This window comes from Pseudopipra pipra, chromosome 1, assembly GCF_036250125.1.
Source record: "Pseudopipra pipra isolate bDixPip1 chromosome 1, bDixPip1.hap1, whole genome shotgun sequence".
NCBI lineage: Eukaryota > Metazoa > Chordata > Aves > Passeriformes > Pipridae > Pseudopipra > Pseudopipra pipra.
In genome coordinates this window covers 52,012,019-52,034,129 of record NC_087549.1, presented here as the reverse complement: position 1 = coordinate 52,034,129, position 22,111 = coordinate 52,012,019, and the positions used below count along the sequence as shown (strand labels likewise).

General features: G+C 45.1%; 1 protein-coding gene and 1 long non-coding RNA gene across 16 annotated transcripts in view; one reads left to right on the top strand and one right to left on the bottom strand.

Annotated features, from left to right (window-relative positions):
• MTCL1 (microtubule crosslinking factor 1) overlaps window positions 1-5,310 on the bottom strand; it is a 103,062-nt gene extending 97,752 nt beyond the window's left edge. For 11 of the 15 annotated variants that reach the window (XM_064656677.1, XM_064656651.1, XM_064656670.1 and 8 more), the window contains exon 1: window positions 4,868-5,309. The gene's annotated coding sequence lies outside the window, so the exon portion shown is untranslated. Of the gene's footprint in view, window positions 1-4,867 lie in introns of all 15 variants that reach the window. The other 4 variants (XR_010430970.1, XM_064656636.1, XM_064656744.1 and 1 more) reach the window with 2 other exon arrangements.
• LOC135415165 (uncharacterized) lies at window positions 4,572-16,734 on the top strand. The gene is made up of 2 exons (XR_010430982.1): window positions 4,572-4,873; window positions 13,004-16,734. It is a non-coding gene; the product is annotated as an uncharacterized LOC135415165 (long non-coding RNA).
• Window positions 16,735-22,111: the final 5,377 nt, after the last annotated feature.

The following is a 22,111-nucleotide window of genomic DNA, read 5'->3' as shown; positions in this document are numbered from 1 at the left end:
CATCCCCCATATCACTTTACAGCAGAACTGCAGTAGGAATGAATATGCTCTAAAAGGCTTTGATTGGGAAGAAAGCAACAACCATAATTTTTGCCTCTTGCAAAATATGTTAATGAACCTGAAGTCCCTAGGCCCCTGATGTTATTATATAGCTCTCAAATCAAGCTGCTTTACAAGTCACACACCAATCTGACGTTGTTTGAAGCTTGTGCACAAAACAAGATGAGAACTAAAAAATTGTAGGACCGTGAGCACCTGTTGACTTCAGGGCTGGTTTAAGTCTGTGGGATCGGAGAGTGAGAGGAGCATCTGGCAGCTTTTCTGCTTCATTCGAGCATCAGCTACCGTATTGTTTCAACACACTTCCTCGGCTGGGGCTGATGAAGCCGTTTGAGCACTCATCTGGCTGGTGCAACACTGACAGCATCTATAGAGGGCCACCAAGGCAAACTATTGCCTGGTGCATCACACAGCTAATCCCCTCCAGGCAGAGTAGGGGCTGACAGGGACACAGCTGGGGCTAACAAGGCACATGGCCTCGCTGTTCTTCCCCAAAGTGACATCTCCCTCCGACAGCTGCCCATCCCTCTGGCCGAGCCCAGCCATGCAGGTTTTGTGCCCCAGGCAGGATTATCACCTTCTCTTTGAGACTGCCAGTCACCAGGTGGGAAAGGCAGCATGTCAAGTGGAGATGGGAGATAAAAGCTTTATTTTTCTAGCCCCAGTAATCGTCACTAAACACAAAAAAATTGGTCCCATCACTTTGCATCACTTTTGCTCTGCAAAACCCTTTGACATCCACAAGTCCCTGCAGGTTAATAAAAGAAATCATGGGATTATTTATGAGTTCAGCTCAAGCCTACGCTCAAAGAATTACAGTTTCAAGGGAGTCAAGAAATACAATGTAACCTCCTAAGACATACCTTGTGATTTTAAACAAACATGAATGTCGTTGAGTGTATCACAGTGGAAAAAGGGGTCTGGGGTGGTCCCTTATTCAACTTATATCCAGAATATGTCATAGATACAAATGAATACAGAAAGAAGAAAGACAAAACAAGATAAACAGACTGTTATCTAAAAAATCCAAGATAGCTGAGAATGGATTTTTGTGGCATGCATTTTGTGGCAGCATTTCTGGCATATTGAACTTACTCCAACACAAGCACAAAGAGAAGGCCAGGTAAAGCAAAGCATGGCAAGCACCAGTTTCATTGTAAGGGCTGTAGGGAGTGTCATGCCTCACGTAGGAGGCTGCTGTAAAGAGAAAAGGGGCATGTGTTATGACTAAAACACCAGTTTCTGCTGGTATGTTTATTTAATTAAAACAGCCTAAATTAAAGTTTGGCTGAGACAAAGCAAGAACATGTTTAATTGCTAAAATTTGGGCCCTCTTCCTCAAGATCCCTCATCCTTTAGAGGGCTCTATACGACGAAGACCTTCTTTTCAAGTTTCCCAAGGATTTGCATACTGCATGACACTTCTCCATGTGCTGGACACTTCAAAGTAATCTTGAAAAGCAATCACTTGTGTGGGCAGTATTTTGCTCCTAAGAGGACTGACTAGCAATAACTAAAACTTTACCTACCACACTAGCAGTTATCAATGACCTCCTGGCTCTACAGAGTGAGGCACCACAACAAAATTTCTCTCTTCAACATCAGCAGATAAGTGATACCTTTTAAATGCTGCTATAGTATTATAGTCTTCCCCCATAGGTAGCAGAAATAAAGTTACACAAAAAATACTTGAAACTGAAATCACTGATGAAATTTCAAAGAGGTAGTAGAAGAGAGACTTCTCAATGTAAACACTTCTCCTCAGTCACTTTACCTACAAATTTAGCTTTACAGCTAGTTAGCAATTGCTGGAAACAAAGTGTCATCTAGAATAATTACAGCCCTGGAAATACATAAGATGGAAAATTGATATCAGGTTGAAATCTGGCTCATGGTATATGAAGTCCAAGAGGTTTGCAGCAACAAGAGTTTGCTCTGCAAAGGCTTCCGTGGAGCATCTTGGGAGACTTTCTAGGACTTAGTGAGTAGAAATAAAAACAAATGATTGTGTTCGCTTTGTTTTTTTTTTCATTCTGGGAACCCTTTATTCTCCAGTAATCTTTAGCAGTAGGTCTATGTGTGTGTATATATATATAAATTTTTCTACAACCTGTGTTACACATAAAAGATATAGGAAAGACCTTATCATGTGAAAATTAAATTTCCCTGAAACAGACTTTATTCTGTGCACTTACTACTGCACTCTAGCTGCAGGGAGGGATAAGGAGGAGTGAACACTACAAAATTTGGCATATGGCCATGCTCAGAAAATTAACAGTTTCTTATGGGATTTATCTAATCATTTGTCTATTTACATAGACAGCATCCCGGTTATCCCTTAGCCCCCTCTGGAGAAACTGCAGCTCACTCCAATGTGAAAAACACACGGAATAAACTCACAAGTAAACAACTCAGGCGGTGCTGTGGTTTTAATTTGCAAAAGTTTTTTATAGGTTTTCCTAGGAAAGGAAAATGAGGTTTGAGAATTCTCCTGATAATTTTTACACCTCTCCAACCATTTTGAGAGAAGCAAAACTACTAAGACCTCCTACACCCAAGGGGCCAAGGAGAGCAGACAGTGTACTGATTTCCCTCAGAAGAGGCAATAGTCTGAGTTCATAGCTTTCCAGGTACTGCCCACTGGAAGAAAGCAGTCTGTATTATCCTACTGGCCTCAGAAAAAACTGTAGCCTGAAAAAGCCATAGCACAAATCAAAAAAGGGTTGGGACACAGTTGCTATAGATGGTGAAGACATCAAGGTGAAAGACCTGAAGATACTGTTGCACAGGGTGAAAAATTTGGAATGACACAGAATAAAGTTCTTTACCTAGGATTTGCCAATGTCAACCAGGTCTCATGATCACAGAGTCCCCCAGGCGGGACACTTTAACAGTGCTCAGTCCTAGAGAATTCAGAAAGACTCTTTTTTCAGTTTCCTGTAGTTAAAAATCACTTTCAGTATAAAGTAAGAAGGCTTAACACATACTTTGTAATGTGTTAAAGTTTAAGTATTACACTTTTGCAAATCCCGTAATTCAAAGAGATGTTCCCGGACTCCATGACTTCTAATGGCAGTGTAATTCCAGTTTCATTACATCTCTTACTTCTGGGCTAACAAGCAAAACAGAAGCTTATGATAAAGGTTCTCTGTGCTGCTCATCTTTTTATAGACTATTACATTTCCCTACCACACTCCACAGTTTCTCATCCAATGATTGCTATAAAAGCTTTGCTATGAGCCAATAATTTTTATTGGTCTAGTTCTCTACTACCCTTCTCTAGATGACCAGCAGTGTCCACAGTATTTCAGGTACACTCACTGACCTGTGTAACAGCTACAGATCTATAAAACATTATCAGATTTTCTTCATTATTCTCTCTTCAGTTCCCACTGAAATCTAACATAATTTTTGCCTGCAGGTTCTCATTGCTCCTTTTTTCGTGACGCTCATGAGTTAATGCAACACACTTAAACAGAAAAATGCATACTCAGTCCTTCTTCCCTCCAAGTGCATCAGATTTTGAACATTAAGATTTATTTCCCATTCTCTGTCTTCATTTTTTCATTCCACAGAAGTTAAGTTTATGATTAAGTTCTGTCTGGTCTTTGCTGAGCTTGACTTAAGCTAGAAAAACTTAATGTCATCTGAAGATTTTGCTGTATCATTGCTCGTTCCTTTTTCCAGTTCACTAAGCAGCACCAGACCCAGCAAAAAACCTTGCAGCACCCCTGCTGTTACCCTTTTGCTATGCTGAACATCATTTCTTGTCCCTTAGCCAAAACCCCTTAACAAGCCTAGTTTGCATCTTTACCACTCTTCTCTCCCAAGGTTATACACCAAACTCCAGTCCTTCAAGTAAAACTCATGTGGATTTTCACGGTTATTTTGCTTGACAACAGGGTGTTTCCAAAATCAGGGAACAAAGATTGTTCTCACCAGAGGCAGTCAAATGGTACAGTGGCTGTGGTTACGTGATTATCTCAGTTTATCTTATTTATAGATCTTTATGGATGTAGCTTCTTTGCTGTGCCAAAAGATCAGATTATAAATACAGTCCCAGTAAAGGTTCCCACAGGTCAATCCAGCTCAGAGCATGCCTGAATTGAACTTTTCTGTTTCTCCAAGCATGGATGCATACAGATGTATTTTTCTACCTGTACGAGGATGCAGTGACACTTTTTTATTGCTGCTCTTGTAATTCTATTAGTACTTCACGGCGAATGGGTTCACTTTCCAGTGATAAAGTAATACAATAAACAAAGCGCACAATGCTGTCATCCTTTCCACATCAAGTGAGGGAACTGGTTGTTTTGGTTTTTCTTAAAGGGTCATACTGAGGAAAACAGTTCCTGGAAAGCAAAGTCCTGCTAACCAGTAGAGTGTTTGCGGTGCTTTAGAAACAGTCAGGGTTTGCTGAGCTACCACCACGTCAACCAAACGTAACATTACCATGGTACATGTTGCACCGGACTGACGTTCATCCAGTCCCCACAAATCGGGCTATGCAGGGAGCCGCGATCATACGTTTAAGTCTCTTATTTGCCCTTAAGCCGTGCCGCGGTCCCGCTTCGCGGGGGGAGGGGGAGGTGAGGAGCCCAGCTGGCTCTCCCTGCCCCTGTCTCTCTCCCGCGGGTGAAATTAGGCATTTGGCCTGGCGGGGGCGGGGGGTCCCACAGAAGGTGACTCCAGGAAGCGTTAATCCACCTGCTACCCCCAGCGCGGTCCCGGCGTTACCGGGCAGGAGGGGGTCGCGCCTCTACCGCCCCCTTCCCTTCCCCACCGCGGGTCCGCGGGCGATGCTCACCTTGAGGTACTCGTTCTCCGAGCGCAGCTCCTCCACCTCCCGCTGCAGCTCCTCCGGGCCCGCCGGCGGCGGCTCCGCGCGGCTGGGGGTTCGCCCCCCGCCCAGGGCCGCAGGCAGCGCATCTCCACGGGAGCCAGGGGCCGGCGGAGCTCCGCGCCCGGGGCCGGGGCCGGCGCGGGGCGGCTCGGCGGCGGGATGCGCGGCGGGATGAGCGGCGGGATGCGCGGCGGGCGGCTCCCGCTCGCGGTCGCTGGAGCCGGTGCCGGACTCGGCGTCGCTGCTGGCGGCCGGGGCCAGGCGCTGCTCGTCGGAGAGGGGCTCGGAGGGGCAGTCGGAGAGGTCGGAGCTGCTGTCCGTGTGGCCGACGCGGGCCAGCGCCGCTGCCACCGCATGGCCGCTGCCCGCCGCGGCGCCCCGCTTCGCCTTCCTGCCCTTGCCGGGCGGCGGGGCCGCATCGCCGCCGGGCTGCCGCCCCGCGCCTCGGCCGCCAGGGCCCGGCTCCGGACCGCGGGCCGCCCGCTTGGCGCAGGGGGCGGCCTTGGCGCCCGCCCTGCCGACGGCGGTGCCGGCGGCGGCCGCTTTGCTCCCCGGGGCGGTGGGGCGGCGGGAGAGGCGGCCCGGCGCTGCCAGCAGCCCCGCGGCCGGAGGGTGGGCGCCCGGGTGCGGCGAAGGGGGCGCCCGGGCCGGGAGGCCGGGGGACTTGGGGGGCGCGGGCGGCGGCTTGGCGGCAGCGCGGGCGTGCAGGTCCTTGAGGAAGGGTCTGGCGGGCGACGGGGCGCGGTGCGGCCGCTTCTTCTCGGCGTGCGGGTGGTGGTGGCCGGGAGAAGGCGGCGGTGGCCGCAGCGCGTCGCCGGGCCCTGGTCCGGGGCCATTCAGCGCCTCCATGTCGCGGGCCGGGGGCGGCGGGGCGGCAGCGGCGGCCGCGGGGGCGCCCGGCGGCGGCAGGAGCGGCGGTCCCTGCGGGGCACAGCGGCAGGACGGGCAGCCTCCTCCAGCCTCCCCGCTCGCTCTCTCATCACTTCTGTTTCTCCCAGCCACAGCCCTCACACTTTTCTTTCTCGATCTCCCTCTTCCTGCCCCCCCACCCCCACCACCTCCTCCTCCTCCTTCTTCTCCTCCTCCTTTTCGCCGCTCGCTCCCGAGCACTGATTTGTTTCAATAAATCGAGCCCCAATCCCCCGGTGGCAGCCGTCTCCTCCTCCCTCTCCTTCCCCTCCCGCTCCCCTCTCTGCCCGGCTCAGCTTGATGCTGCTCAAGTTGTGATGCAGCCCAAAAAATAGATCCTTTTCCCTTCGATCCGAGGCAAAGGCGTGTTTTCCCGGCTGCCTCCGCCTCCACTTGCAAGCCCCCCGCTCAGCCCACCGGCGCCGCTAACCCCATCGCTGCCCCCAGCCCTGGCTCCAGCTCCAGCCACCGCCTCCGCCCGGCTCCTGAAATAGCCCCGCGGCTGCTGGGGCCGCTCCGGCGCGGCTCTGCCCGCCTGTGCGCAGGATCCGCCCCCTCTGTCAGCCAGCCAGGCTGCTCTCCTCCCGCCCGGCAAACTACTTTCCTCGCACGCTTTATTATAGGGGCGCCTCTGCCCGCCGTTTCCTATCAGAGAGCCTCATCTGGGGAGAAATTTTAATTTCCCAGCCATGAACTGTATAGTGTTGCCCGTTTATTATTTCTTTTCCCCGAGCTAAGACTTCATGAAAACGCTCTCTCCAGGGACTGGCAGCAACAAAACAACACCCACTGCATTATCTCTCTACTCAAGGCAGACACAGGTTCACCGAGAGGCAGAGCTGTGTAGCCGACGGAATCAGCAAGTTCCTGGCTGTGGCTAAACTACAAAAGGCGTGGACCTGTCCTTTTGGAGCAGGGGGACATGAAATTACAGCCCTTACATTTGCAAAGCACCTGGAGAGTAAATGAAAGGGAGGAGAGGCTCAGGCGTGGGAAAGAAGCACAGCCTAATGGGGAGAGCAGAGCAGCTCTAGTCGGGATGTTTCCGATTCCTCCGCTCGGGCACAGCGGGACCTTGGAGAAGCCGCGGTGGCTGCCTTATCTGTCAGACGAAGGCGGTGAATGCGTGCTTAGCTCCTGAAGTCCTTGGGAGGCTCAGATCACCCACGTCTGAATGGTAGAGACTGCAGCGTGCCCTGGGGAGGACAGTCCCGGGCATTTTGGGAGGGCAGCAACCTGAAGCGCTCTGTCCCCCGCTCCGCTCAGCTAGGATCAAGGCATTTCGCCGAAAGGCAAAAGCCCCAGGGACTTCTGGAGCCTGAGGGCACCGCGCACCACGGGGCGGGTGGCCAGGGCGAGACCACGCGGCTGGCGCTGGCAGTGCCAGTCCGGGGCCGGTGCCAGGCCACGTTGCCCGGGGAAGGGACGGGACCGCTCGGATATCCCTGGCCTCCTTCTCCCAGTAAACGATTCCTACTGAATAGGCAGCACCGGCGCTGCCGCATGAGTATGCAACAGGTAGTCCTTACTTTGTAAAGGCTGCAGAGGTGAAAAAAATAACATTCAAATCAGAGCTGTATTTACAGGTCTCCAGGAAGTGGGAGCAGCTCGACGGCACCGCCCCGGGCAGCCGGCGTGTGCAGCGCCAGTCGGGAGAGCGTCCTGATGAGCGGCCTGCCAGGGGGGCGGGAGTCCAGGGCGGCTCCAGCCCCCGGGAGAAAGCAGGGGCTTAGGGCGGCAGCAGAGAGGGGGCGGTGGCCAGAGTCCCTCCCTGTCCCCGGCGGAGGGACAGATCTCCTCGGCAGGGCGGTGTGGTCCTTCCGCGAGTGGGCAGGCGATGAAAGCCCTGCTCCGGGGCAGCCAGCGGGCGATGTGATGCTGTTGTTGGGTGGGTTTTTTTTAATCTATTGACAAATTCAGCTTCTGTTAGTGCTCACATTTTCCACCCGTTGGCACTGCTGCCGGACAGTTCGGTTCCCGCATCCAGATGTGCCTTCCAGGTCACACGGCAAAGTACCTTTTGTGGTAAAGATTGCACTTGCTGCCGCCGATAGGTACATCTACTAGAGCTACCGGGAGGACTTAGTTGGGCCAAGCCCTTTAAAAATTATAGAAAATACTCTGAGAGGAAAACACAACAAACCCGCTGACAGATGTAAGCCCCCTCATTCTCTCTCCGTGGGCAGCATTAGTAATTTACTTGATTGGGTGAGATAACCAGAAGCAATGTGAAGTGGCTGAGTTGATTTAGAAGAATGGCTTATGAAATATATACTACTGTTACATTTTAATGATATAGCATTTGTGTCAGGCCATCACACATTATCAGTGTTTCCTACCAAGCTGTGGTGCTCCTAGTCGGTTTGCTCTGGGTTTGTTTGGTTTGGTTTTGGTTTTGTTTGTTTGGTTGTTGTTGTTGTTGTTTTTTAGTTTTGTTTTTTAGTGGGTTTTTTGTTTGGTTTTGTTTTGTGTTTTTTTTTGGCAATACACTGCTGGTCAGTTCAAGTAATTCTTCACAAGAATGCTAGAGAGTGAAAGAGATGACAAGTGCTGTATTTCATAGTGAGAAATAGTAATTATTATGGAAACACTATTATGGATGTTGTCCTACATGAGAGATGTCAGAAAGGTTGTTTTGTGCTACTATACCCACATTCTCACTTAGTTTTGGCTATAAATTCCAAGAATATATGGGAATTCCAGCTTCACCTACTAGATTTTCAATGTGTTTATGTCTATGATGAAAGGGGAACCGCTCTGTGATAATTTATGAGTACCCTGTTTTGACTTTGCCCCATGAACAGAACGGTTCAATTCAAAAGGAAAATGAAAGGAAAAGTATGGCTCAAGATAAGCCACTTTTCTACAAACAATAGCTGAGGGACAGTGCCAGGCTTCTTTGCACTGGAGGGAAAAAGAATTAGGAAAGTGAAAAAAGGAGCACATTCACAAAAGGCTGGGAATTGTCTGGGAGAATTAATCTGAGACACTTGAGTGCCTGATGGAGCCCAGTTTCCTGTGGTTGCCTTGTAAATTTTACTTTACAAATACATGAATGAATATATTTAAAAAAAAATCTTATTTATCTTTTTTCCCCACTAAATACTTTGTTTCAACTGCTAAATGCTTTATGTTTAAGATGTCTTGTTATATCACTGTGCATCACTGACCAAAACCTCCTGCAGGCAAAGAGGACTAAAACTCATCCTGACTTCTGAGGAGGTGCCCTTGATAAATAGAGACTCAGAATAATTAAAGGCCCATGACACGGCAGGGTGACCTCAGATCAGAAAGGAGACTGGAGAGTAGATACCTCTCTAAACATGTACCTTTGTGTTCTGTTCATCTTCCTCTCGTTGAAACATACAGTACTGTTTGCTGTCCCAGGCAGCTCCAGTTCAACTATGCATCTTAATAAAGTGATTTATTTACATTAATGCTCAAACAAAATTGGGCTGTGGCACTGAAAACATGCTGCAGCAGAACATGTTAGATGGAGGCAAATGTGCAGTCACACCAAGATCCCTTTACATTGTGTTGGCAGTACAAAGCATCTAATAACAAAGAAATGCAGCCCCTGTAACCCTCCCTGGGCACGTGCATGGCTGGGTGCAGATGGCAGATTTGTGTGGTATGAGGCCAGCTGTAGTATTTTGGCTGTGTTCCTCCGTCCTCTGCTGTCTGAGCAATGCCATTTGGAGATCCTTACAAGAACGGTGTAAACAGACATGGCGTGAATGAGAATAAGACCCTCATATGAAAGCTAAGTACATGCCACAGAAATCTCCACTGGGTTAGGCAAATGCCCACTAAGGATTACTGTTATCATATTACTTATTTATTTATATCAAACCATTTTTTCCTTTACTTAAAACTTGCTAATGATTCTCATAGGAACATGCAGTCACAGACTATCATGACCACCCTAATTCTCCTCTCTCTTTCTTTTTATTTGCTTGTAATGTCCAATTGTTTTCTCTTATCGTAAGTTAGTCATACACTCCCTCGTGGTGGAACAGTTTCTTATATGCTTGTGTAGCTCTTAACATAATAGGACGTCTGGGTGTTGGTTGAATAATACAAATAATCAGACATAACACTTTTACGACACATTTATTTTGGCAATGCTGATATCCTTTGTCTGATTAATGCTGACATTTGATAATTGAGTTGTATTTGCACAAATAATTATGAAAAGTAAATGCTAAGCCCGACTACTTAGATTAGCTATCGTACATCTTACAAAGCATAAGACACCGTTTTTGGCAGTGCAGGACTGTTTAAATTCTTTTCTAGGGCTGAGGCACGAGAGAGTTTACAATTGCTTAGAGAAGATGTGAAGAGGCTCAATCTAAATGCAAATCTGTGCCTCAGCCAGCCCAGTTTACAGTAGCCTAAGCTGTTATTTTCTCCTATTTCAAATCCCTATTTGAGATTTTCTTCAATGACACCATAAAAGCAACCAACTTATAATGGCCAGGCTTGGAGTTAGAAGGGAGCACTGATGTTTACAGAGCTAAACCAAAATAGTAAATGAAGACACAAATGCATCCATGCAGGCCATATGTATGGATAAACCAGCATCAATCAGGTTGAGTCTATCATTATTGCCCCTTTATATGTTGCGGATCATAAGCTGTAATTTCTTTGTGGCCACATTGTGCTCTGTGATTATACCATCCCAGAGGAATCCTAATCAGGGCCAGCAGGTGTTACAGTGACACGTTAACAACAGCAACGAGGCATAGCTTCAACAGAAAAAATGTGTGACATCTTCAAGCTCACAAATCCCTTTTTTTTTGTTGCAATCTCTCTGTCAACTGCTATCTCTCCCTGGGGAATTCAAAGCCCCAAAGACCTTTTTTAAAGCTTTATTCCTGGTCCCAGGAGTTATATCTAGATTGTCACTGCTTGCTCCTTATTTGTACAAAACCTGATTATTAAAGGTCTCAGTTCTTTACTGGAGCTTCCGTCCTACAGTAACAATATTACTAATTGCCATAATTCAATCAGGGAATGGAAATAATTACGTGACTAGGTCATATAAGGGACTTTAGCAGTAGAAGAAGAGTATCGGCAGACTTAAGGCACATTCATCCAAAACTGTCATCCCCCCAAATCCCATCACGCAAACCCACAGACTCCTAACTTTATTGATAATCTTAATTTTGGCCATAAAGCTTCCTGGATGAGCAGAGCTTTTTCCTTGTATGTGTCCACACCTGCTCACTCAGAGCCAGCAATGGAGCCCCTAGGTATCATGTAGTCACCACTAAGGCTTTCTACAGGGATTTCTGGTAGGGATTGGAGTCCACACAAAACACAGCTCTGATGAGGGAACAGCAGCACCTTACCTCTTGCAGAGGGCATGGCAGCCATGTGTCAGGGCAGTAAGTGAGAAGTCTGGCTTTGAAGCCTTCCTCAGACTGCAGGAATTAAAGACCAAACTCCCAAATACCAAGGGGCTGTTGGGGCTTGCTGACCGCTACCAGTAATTCCTGCTGGTGCTAAGACTTTGTGTCTGCGTGGGATCAGGCTCAGGCTGGGAAGCAAACATGGCTCTTGCACCCTTGCTGGGGGGAGAGCTTGGGTCTCTCTGTGCAGGCAGGAGGTGGTTCCCATAGGTGAGGCCATCCTTCCCTTCCCCAGCACAGAGCTACCCCTACGGTGAATTGGGGAGAATGGGGGAGACCTCCAGGCCTTATGCTGCTTGCCCCATTACCTGAGAGGTGAATGCTCTTCCCCCCACCCCTGCACGTGGCCCGGTGACCCCGCAAGGAGCACACACAGACCACCAGGGAGGGACGGACGAAAGAGGAAGTTTATTGTGGGGTTGGGGTTTATAAGGCTTTTAGGAGGGTCAAAGGGGGCCAATCACAAGTTCAGGGTCACACAGAAAAAACCATCAGGTAAGGGGTCAACAGCCAATAGGAAGGGGTTAACAAAGGACCAATGAGAAACACCTCAGGACACCTTCCCAGGACACTCTGTATGGAAGACAATAGCCCTTCACAGGGGGTGTCTGGAAGAGGGAGACAGTGACACTGCAGAAAATACACAAACATGTTGAAACATGTTTAAACTACAGTAAAAACTTCTGTTTCCATAAGGTTAGAGCTGTTTTCCTCACCAGTCCATCTCTGACAGGACTTTTTCCATCCTGCATATGGCAAATCCATTGCCACATACCCCCTCTCCCAATTCCTCCAGCCCTGCCCAGGCTGAAATCTACAACCCCATTACAGGTGAGTGTTCCCAAGTGTGCACAATTCCTCTTTCAATGTTCAAGGAAACGTCAAACAGCCAGAATGCAAAGTCCTACATGCTCAGCACCACAAGGCAGGGTTTTTTCAGTCTGGTGTTTGCTTGTGAATCACAAAAGTTCATGCTGAACACTGACTTGGTCTGTTACACATTGTCCCATCTTTGCATAGGACAGCAAACTGTCATGTCCAATGGGAAAAAAACCCTCAAAAATTAATATATCATGCTATCATACTAAGGGGCATCTGTGAACCTCAAACACTCAGGAGCACATGCCATTCTATTAGAGTTACTGCCTATTTTAGAACTAAACAAAGCATATGTGGTTTCCAGTATTAATAAATTTGTACTTTTCCTTCTCACAAACCACCTACCATGTAAAAAAACAGCCACATGCACACTTTAAAATTTATCATCTGCTCCACACTGTAGGCACAAGTACTTAGGATCTGCTAGCAGAGAACTGTGTGTCACTCATTTTCCAGGGATCATTTATTGCCTTTCCACAAGTCTCTCTTTTAAAGTAGAATTGATACAGTTTCTTTTGTCCCTGGTTAACTCCTAAATGCAACAGGTACAGTTCAATCCAGGTGTCTTTTTTGGGGGAATGGGGAGCTGGTAACTATGCTCAGTCAAGACTTTGAAAGTCATAAAACATTTCACTGTTTTGAACCCCTGGATGCCTGATGACATGCAAAAGGAAGAGACTAAATAAGTCAAGAATCATAGAATCATAGAATATTGGAAAAGACCTCCGAGATCATCAAATTGAACCCTTGATCCAACACCACCGTGGTTACTAGACCATGGCACTAAATGCCACATCCAGTCTCATCTTAAAAACCTCCAGGGATGGTGAATCCACCACCTCCCTGGGCAGCCCATTCCAATGTCTGATTACTCACTCTATAAAAAATTTCTTCCTAGGCACTTGGCCTTGTTGAACCTCATCCTGTTGGAATCAGACCATCTCTCCAGCTTGTCCAGGTCCCTCTGAAGAGCCTTCCTGCCTTCCAGAAGATCAACACTCCCCCCCAACTTGGTGTCATCTGCAAATTTGCTAATGGGACACTCAATCCCCTCATCCAGACTACCAATAAAGATATTAAACAGAACTGTGCCCAACACTGATCCCCAGGGGACACAATAGTGACCGGCCACCAACTGGATGCAGCACCATTCACCACCACTCTCTGGGCTCTGCCCTCTAGCCAGTTCTTAATCCAGCACAGAGTGCCCCTGTCCAAGCCGTGGGCTGCCAGCTTTCCCCGGAGTATGCTGTGAGAGACGGTGTCAAGGGCTCTGCTGAAGTCCAGATAGGCCACATCCACAGCCTTCCCCTCATCCATCAGGCGGGTCACCTGGTCATAAAAGGAGATCAGGTCGGTCAGACAGGACCTGCCCTTCCTAAACCCATGCTGGCTGGGTCTGATCCCTTGTCCATCCTGTAGGTGTCATGTGATTGCACTTAGGATGATCTGCTCCATCACCTTGCCAGGCACTGAGGTCAGGCTGATGGGCCTGTAGTTTCCCAGGTCCTCCTTGCAGCCCTTTTTGTGGATCGGTGTGACATTCGCCAACTTCCAATCATCTGGGACCTCCCCTGTAAGCCAGGACTGTTGGTAGATGATGGAGAGGGGCTTGGCGAGCTCTTCTGCCAGCTCCCTCATCACCCTAGGATGGATCCCATCTGGTCCCATAGACTTGTGAGGATCCAAGTGGCTCAGCAGGTCGCAAACTGTTTCCTCCTGGATTACAGGGGGGCTATTTGGATTCCTGTCTCTGTCTACCAGCTCCGGAGGCCAGTTGTCCTGAGGACAGTGTGTCTTACTGTTGGAAACTGAGGTAAAGAAGGTGTTAAATACCTCAGCCTTTTCCTCATCTTTGAGAACTATGTTCCCGCCCATGCCCAATAAACAATGGAGGTTTTCCTTGTCCCTCCCTTTGCTACTGATGTATCTGTAGAAAGACTTTTTGTTATACTTAACAGAAGTGACTAGATTGAGTTCAAATTGTGCCTTTGTCTCTCTAGTTTTCTTTCTACATGACCTAACTATGTTCTTAAACTCTTCATGAGTAGCCAGCCCTTTTTTCCATAGTCAGTAAATTCTCTTTTTTCCCCTAATTTCCTTCACAATCTCCCTGTTCAGCCAGGCTGGCTGTCTTCCCCACCGGCTCGCTTTTCGGCACACTGGGACAGCCTGCTCCTGTGCATTCAAGACTTGCTTCTCGAAGCATGTACATCCCTCCTGGACCCCTTTGTTTTCAAGGGCTGTTTCCCAAGGTACCCTCTGAACCAGTCTTCTGAGTAGGCCGAAATCTGCCCTGCGGAAGTCCAGGGTAGAAGTTTTATTGCTGGCCTTCTTTGCGTCCCTGAGTATGAGAATCATTGAGAATCAAAGGCTGGCTCTAATCACAGGCACCAAGACAGGAACAGCTCATTTTGGGTCTTTCTTCATAGGCAGTGGGGAGCTGGCACAGAAAGATAGCATTAATTTATCAGGTATTCAATGAAGAAAAAGAAAGATGGGTCGCATAATTGTTATTTACTGAAGACGGATGCTTTTCACAGTTCCTGATTATTGAAATTGATATGTATTACTGGATATATTGTTTGTAAAATATAGTTTGATAAAATATCAACACCAGAAATGCTTCACGGAATTATGAAACATCTTAAAAGCTGAAGAGACAGACTAATAAAATGACTGTTTGTTGGCAGTGTGATTAGTTTGGATATTCTGCAAGGGAAGTGTCACCTTACACTGAGCAAAACATCAGTTGGAATATTATAAATGATCTATTTCTAATAGTACAGTTGGCTGAAGAAAGCTGCAGAAAATATCATATTCTGCACACACACACATAGCTCTGATAACTAACCAATATCCCAATATAGCGAACATTCAGTAGGATTAACTTCCTAGATATATCTGTGCCAAATTTAGCAATTAGAGTCAGTATTTTTCCACAGTGTTTCATTCCCACTGTATTATTTCCTCCTACCCTTAGCACCTCTTCAACTACTTCTTTTCTGATCGTGACTAAGCAGGCTGTTCCCAGCAGAAACTAAATCCCAAATTTTTTTCATTCCCACTTCAATTCCTCCTAAGATGCCATGAGCAGACATGCCACATTCTTTATTTTATCTCTTTATAGTCATTTCAATTAATCTACCTCCAATTGATCCTAAACCTTTAGGACCTCTGACTTAAGTGCCAGTTCCCTTCAAAGCTGTTTTTGATTTAAGTCTGGTTTTTGAGACAGCTGCTCCCTAGTTTTCTTCTTGCCTCTGAAAATCTCGAACAATTGCTTCTTACAAATACTCTGACTGTGATGGTTTAGGAGTTGCTTTGTCCTCAATGCATCTGCTGTTCTATTAGGGTTCAGGAAAGCTGATTATTGAAGTCTGCTTCACAATTCCTATGTTTCCACACGGAATTTCCTCTCCAACTCTCCCATCCCCATAGGGCACATCATTGCATCCCCATATGACAATCAAGCTCTTGATTATGCAGCACCTTTGAGGCAAGTGCATAGTTACTTCCTGCAGTTTGGACTCATCCGAGAAGGCTCCACAATAAGTTGAGAAATCAATGATTTTTAAGGAACATGCAAACTCTCACTCATCAGTGCTTAAGTACCAAAAAATAAAGGCCCAGAAGAAGAAGAATCAATGAGCAGGAATGCCATATCCTGACATAAAGAGAAGTATAAGCAAGTAAGATTGATTTTCATACATCAGAGGGATGTTTGGAAAACAGACCACTGATTGTAGGGAAAGACCTACAATCTCAGCACAACCTAAGTCATCAAAAACACTACTAGTGGTATATTCAGGGTTCTATGCTCTTTCAGTAAATAAGGCATCAACTTTAATTTTTGAATTTAAATAAATATGCTAGCACTTTCTATTCAGAAGTTGAAGAGGAAGCTTTGCTTACTTCCTTAACTTATCTTGTAGTGTATTACAGTTTCTTTCTCATCAGAAGCAGAACGGATAGTGTTGTTGCCATGCACTTGTAATAAGAGATTCAACAATAAAGATTTTAACTAAAACAGGGAATTAGTATTCACTGAAAAATATTTTCGGATCAGCGGACACCTGTAGCATATGTAAAAGGTGTCCTTAGCACTGAATTAGTAGTATTTCAAAAAATTCTCAAAAATTTGACATCTATTGTATCTTTACAGCACTTGGGTACTTTTCTTTTTTGAAGCTAGATTGAAGCAGTTCTTTATATTTATTACATTTATTACCAGAAATGCTGGTGTTTTAGAAAGAATAAGATACCATATGATAACTAATTGATTTAGTGCATTTCAGGTTGCAGAGTCGAGCTCAGAATTGTGTTGAAGTGTCTTGCCAAGGCAGGCAAAATAAGGAGGAAGAAAAGTTTTCTAGTAACCTTAACTTGTAAGAGAGCTTGGAGTCTGTTCTCCAGCTTCTGAAGGACGAAATACCTCTTTGTCAATTTCTTGCCTGGCAGTGGAATTAAAGCTCTAATAGTCTTTATTTAAAATTGTGAGAGGACAGCACAGTGCTAGCACTGACTAGACTTGTGATGTTAAATGTATATGCCTTACCTGTGCAATAACTAGTCCAATATTCACACAAAGATCTTTTTACATTAAAAACAAGATAAACCAAACTCTCAGTTTATTGCATATGTATCTTGATCTGGGAGTGATTACAAGTTCACACTGCTGTCTTTCTTACACTGGCACTGCGACTTCCTAAATTAGTTTATCCTAATCCTTGGTAAGAACAGGCACTTGTTGCAGGGATGCCATGGAGTAGGTGTTCCAGGAGTGTTATTGTTGCGGCAGGAGTACGAACCAGCCCCCTTCACAGCAGGATGCAGGCAATGTTGTTCACATTTGCTGGCAGAGGTTCTCACCCTGACCATAGCCCCTCAGCCCTGAGCTGGGAGAAGACAGAGCTGGGGTTCAGTTTTCCACCCTTTCTCCTATCTGAGCTGCCATGGGCTTGGCTGCCTTGCAAGGGTTTTTGTCCTCCATCCCCAAGAAGGGACTGGTGAGCTGGGTGGTTTGCTTATCTCTACCTAGCTGGGCCGTATGAATGATCTGGGAGTGCAGGTTGGAGTGTGAGCTGGAGTCCTGCATGTGCTGGCTCTGCTGCTTATTTCCCTGCAGAAGGTTAAATCCATTAACTATGGTGGCACAGCTTGTGACTGCTTGGGAAAAAAAGAGTAGGAAGATTTCCGCTTCCAAGAGGGGGTGTCAGCACAGAAGTGAAATCACAAACCAGCTACCACTCTCAGTACAGAAGACGATTCAGCATTGGATGTAGCATAGACATTAATTTGAAATAATAAAATGAAGCCATTGAGACTTCCATAGAACAACTAACTTCCTTTCAAATACCAAGAGCTTATGAAATGCACAATGAACAATTTATTTCAAATTTTCTGAAGAGTTTTGATAAAATCTGACTTTGGAGGTTCTCGACAATTCATCCTGTCATGAGCCAAAAATTTACGGCAAGGTGGCAAGTATATAGGGATAACTGGCAATAATGGAAAGCTGTTAATTGTTGAACTTGTCAAGGAATATCACAATACAATTGGTAATTTCAACCTGTTAGAAGATAAAGTGAACATCCTCATTCACCAAAGCTGCTCACAGTAAAATACCATTCTGGTGGCTCAAAACTATGACAGACTCTAGGAAAACCTTAACGAAATTATGTAATAGACAAGCTTGTGGTAAATTAAATTTAGACCCATGCAACACTGGGGACTAGAGATGAGCAAATAATTATTTCAAAAATGTATTCAGCATATTTGGGTTTTGCATATGCTTGCAAAATGATGAAGAGACACACCCTTTCCAAGTGGATGAAGAACAGCCAGGTGATGGAGGGCAGAGAGGAGGAAGGGGCTGGCAGAGGCTCCGTGAGACACTGGGGCTGTGTACAACACCTGCTGGAAGTGCCACTAACAAATCCACCCCACATATCACAGACCTCTGTCATACTAGCATGTCCCTCTGCTTTCTGTGTTCAGTGGTGCAGAAGCCATTCACCCCTCTAAGGGTGAGCAGCTTTGCTCTGAGGACCGCTAGCATAATGTGGCAATTCATGAGAAACACGGCAGTGCAGTTCCATTTCAACAACAGTGAGTTTACATTTATGCCACCTCTCATTTTTAATTCATGGATACATTAATTTTGTATCATTTGCATCATAACTAGAGCCTTTTCTGCAAAGGGAGGAACACTAAGGATCCATTATTTTTATTTTTTTCCCCCCCGTATTCTGCTTTGCTGTTAGTCACCTTCTCTACATGAATCAATGTTATTTTTCCCAAGAAACAGGCATGTGGGATTTATTCAGGCATAGCACTGATATTAAAATTGAGACACTTCCCTTTAGCAATAAAGGGAACAGTGAACAATAGTATAAAGCACCATAGCATGACAGACATCACTTATCACCAGACTCATACTTTTTGCTGTCCATTAAGAGCAATGGATTCAGATGTGGCAGTGTCTCTGCATGCCACACAACAGGTTGCCTCCTCATTTCTTTTGGACTTTTGTACTAAAAATCTTGGTTGCCACATTTCAGAGATGTCTATCTATTTTTATAACACTCCTGTTCTCCACTGAAGACCAAGAAAGGTCCAAGTACCAAATTGGTATTTGTTGCTAATTATTTTTAAGTTTATCACAGTTTGTAAGCTCTCTTTAGTTCCTTTAATTTTGGACTCTGTACACCATCCTTTTTCCATTCAAGACAAGAGTTCACTATCTCAGGAGGCAAAGCCATGTACTATTTTAACAGACTCCACAGAAGATGAAAAAGTTATTAATGAATCCTGTGGTCTAGATGAACAGCTATTGTGCACATGTGACTGCATGAAATACAAAAAGAGGATAAAAAGGCAGGTTCATTTTCAGCATTTAGATTCTCTTCTTTTACGATGCTTTCCCTTAAGCATGTCCCTGCATTTGTTTCCCTCTCCCCTTCCCTCCTCTCCCCTCCCCTCCCCTCCTCTCCAGCTCCTGCTCATTTGAAGTATTAAAATCTCCTTTGTCCTTTGGGCCACATTAGTCCTCTCTTCAAATCCTTCTTGCCTGCAGCATAATTTTTAAGGTCTTATCCTCCCAGCTTTGTGGAGCTACCCATGCTTCCTGCTTCTTTCCAAGCATAAAATATAATCAGGGTAAGAAAGATGCTGTAGGCCCACAGAGTTTGAAAGCATTATATTTAAGTCTGGCAGTAGGTCAAGGCAGAGATGCAGATGCAAAGCTGCATTTTGGTATATATTTTATGCCTGATCTGTAGTAGAGGTGAGCTGGGTAAACTACCTGTTGAAACCTCATGTGACGGAAAATCTCGTTGCAGGGAAATATACCATCAAAAAGAGAACAGGGAAGGAGGGGGAAAAGGTAACAGGTGCTCAGTGAACTCATTACCTCACTGTGGGATGAAACAAGGTGACCAGGAAAACCTAATCATGGGTATTTGGCAGTGTTTTCTTACCTTACCTCCTTAAGAGCAAGTAACACCCATTCACATTCACAGCCCTTCAAATAAAGTTACTTTTCATGATGGATACAAAAATATGGCTTCAATCTCTTTTTTTTTTTTTTTTTTTTTTCAAAAATGGCACATTAACGGTGTTTGGCTTTGAAGAATTTTCAAGACTATGTACTGACTAGTTTGATGCAAAATTAGGAATAGACTAGGAATTCCCTCATTTCATATAATATTTGTACCATCACAACAGTCCTGCATCAGCCCCAAAGTTAGAGGTCAGATTCTCAGTCTTTGTCTCAATGGCTTGGTAATGTTCCTCTGAACAGAGGAAAACATAAACTATTTGGGAAAATTCATAGGAAAATATAAGATGTAAACTCAGTATTCCCAGATGATATGCGTTACTTTTTGTTCTTTGGTATCTTGGTGAATTTGCCAATAAATATGTGTTGCTACTGCATGTTTTATCTGATATGGGATATTAAATAATGTTAATATTTTTGCTGGGTATCATTTGTCTCAATCAGTATGCATATTTGAAATTTTACATTGTATTAAATGAAGAATATAATCCAATAAAAACTATCAAATGTAAGGTTAAGAACTGAAACCTATATTGTTAACTGAAGGCTACCCCACACTACAGAGCAAAGCGTTTTAAAGAATACTACACAATACATTATGGATCTAAGCTTTTCAAAGAGGATATGCAGGATTAGGGCTACATTTAAATCCAGACACGATAAAAGGAAAAAAATAAATAGGCAAACCAGGACCACTTTACAGTGATGTTACGCAAGAACTTACATAGGAAAATAATTCAACCCCTGGTTCTATCTTGTGATGGTATCAGGAGCTAAAAAGGTATTTAAAAACATAATTCTTTTTTTTTTTTTAATTTGTCCTCATCTGATCTGATACCATAAATATCAAAATACTTTAATCCAAACTGTATGGCTATTGCTATCACAGTGCAGAGCTCATTTTGTTTGTAAGCCTCAGTACTGCATTTTCTGTTTCAGCACATTTCAGCTTCTCTTCAGTACCAGCTCAGCTCTGACATTTTGGGAGTTTGTGACTACTGAAATGCTGAGCTTCGTGACGCTTTTCAAATAACTGCAGCATTATCTATACTACATTCTATTTTCAAGTTTGTGACAGATATTCTCAGTACTGACTCAGTCTTGAAGTCCCTTGCATTTTCAGGGAAAACTGCTAAGATTACGCTATCCTTTGGGACTATGCATACTGCCTACATAATATATATCTATTTTGTAAGCAGCTTATGGTAGGAACCATGTATTACATAAAGTTGAGTGTATAACCAATGCCCTTATTTAGTAATAACCCATGTTCTCACTCCTTCTGATTCCAGTGCCTGGTGGCAGACTGCGATTTGTTTGTGAGCAGATGAGTGGTAGCATAATAACATCTACTAAAATACACTTGTTATTCCTGCCTTTCCCATTCAAAGATGAAGGCAGCAAGCAGCCAGCGGCATAAGCTCTTTGGTAATCAAAATGCATAAGAGGCTTCTAGATCCTACCCGTGTCATTCCATCTTCTACCTCTCCAGGAAGAAATGCTGTAATGGAGACAGCAGCATTATCCTCAGGAGGGTACCACTGCTCCCTTCCTTCCCTCTCTCCCTCTCTCTCTCCCCAGTACTCCCAGAGAAATATGTTGCCTTTGGAAACTCACATGCCAGAATATTATTCAAAGATTCATGGTTCCTGATTCTCACTACAGTTCGCTCTTGCGGCTTTGTTTACTTGGCAGAGTGAAGGAGGGAGGAGGGAACTGGATTAGCCTCAAAACCCCACAACAAAAGGCAGAAAAGCGCTGCCTTAGGCATTTAATAATCTGCCTTTCTAGAGAATTACTGAATATGCCAGAATTATCTCCTGAAAATCTGGTGTATTTTAAAATAGTTATTCATAGCACTTAAGAAGCACTTCATATCAGAATAGATTTGAAATCAACAGGAGTTTTGTTCTTATCTGGTAACCACTGTTACATACCATAAGAGAAGAGCAAAATGTTCTGAGTATATCCACTTTACCTTTAGAAGCATAAACATTACACTGATAAAAATAATCAGAACCACTGGGATGGGAGCACTTGGAAAAATAAAGGGAAACAATTCAAGTTTTTGGTCAAGTGAATAATTACCTTCCCATTTGTTTACAGATGACAGGGGACTGCACTATTTCCCTGAACATAATGTGGAGAGAGGACTGGAGTCTTGGTTTTGTTGTTTGTTTTCTTTTTTTTTTTTAAGAAAGGAAGAAAACTAGCTACTCTTTGCTCATGGCATTGGACAGATACCATGCAGTGGCTCAAAACGCTAATTTGTTTAATTGCATTAGTCCACTCCCCTCCTGTTAGGGGAATTCAAGCTTCAATGGCAAATTCAATGTCCTAATGAGATTATGGTGATGTTCTCAACATGAGGCTGTGGGGTGGCTGTAAGATGGGCAAAGGAGCTATGTGTTTCCTTGGTGACTGGTTGAGTGGTTAACCCAGGTA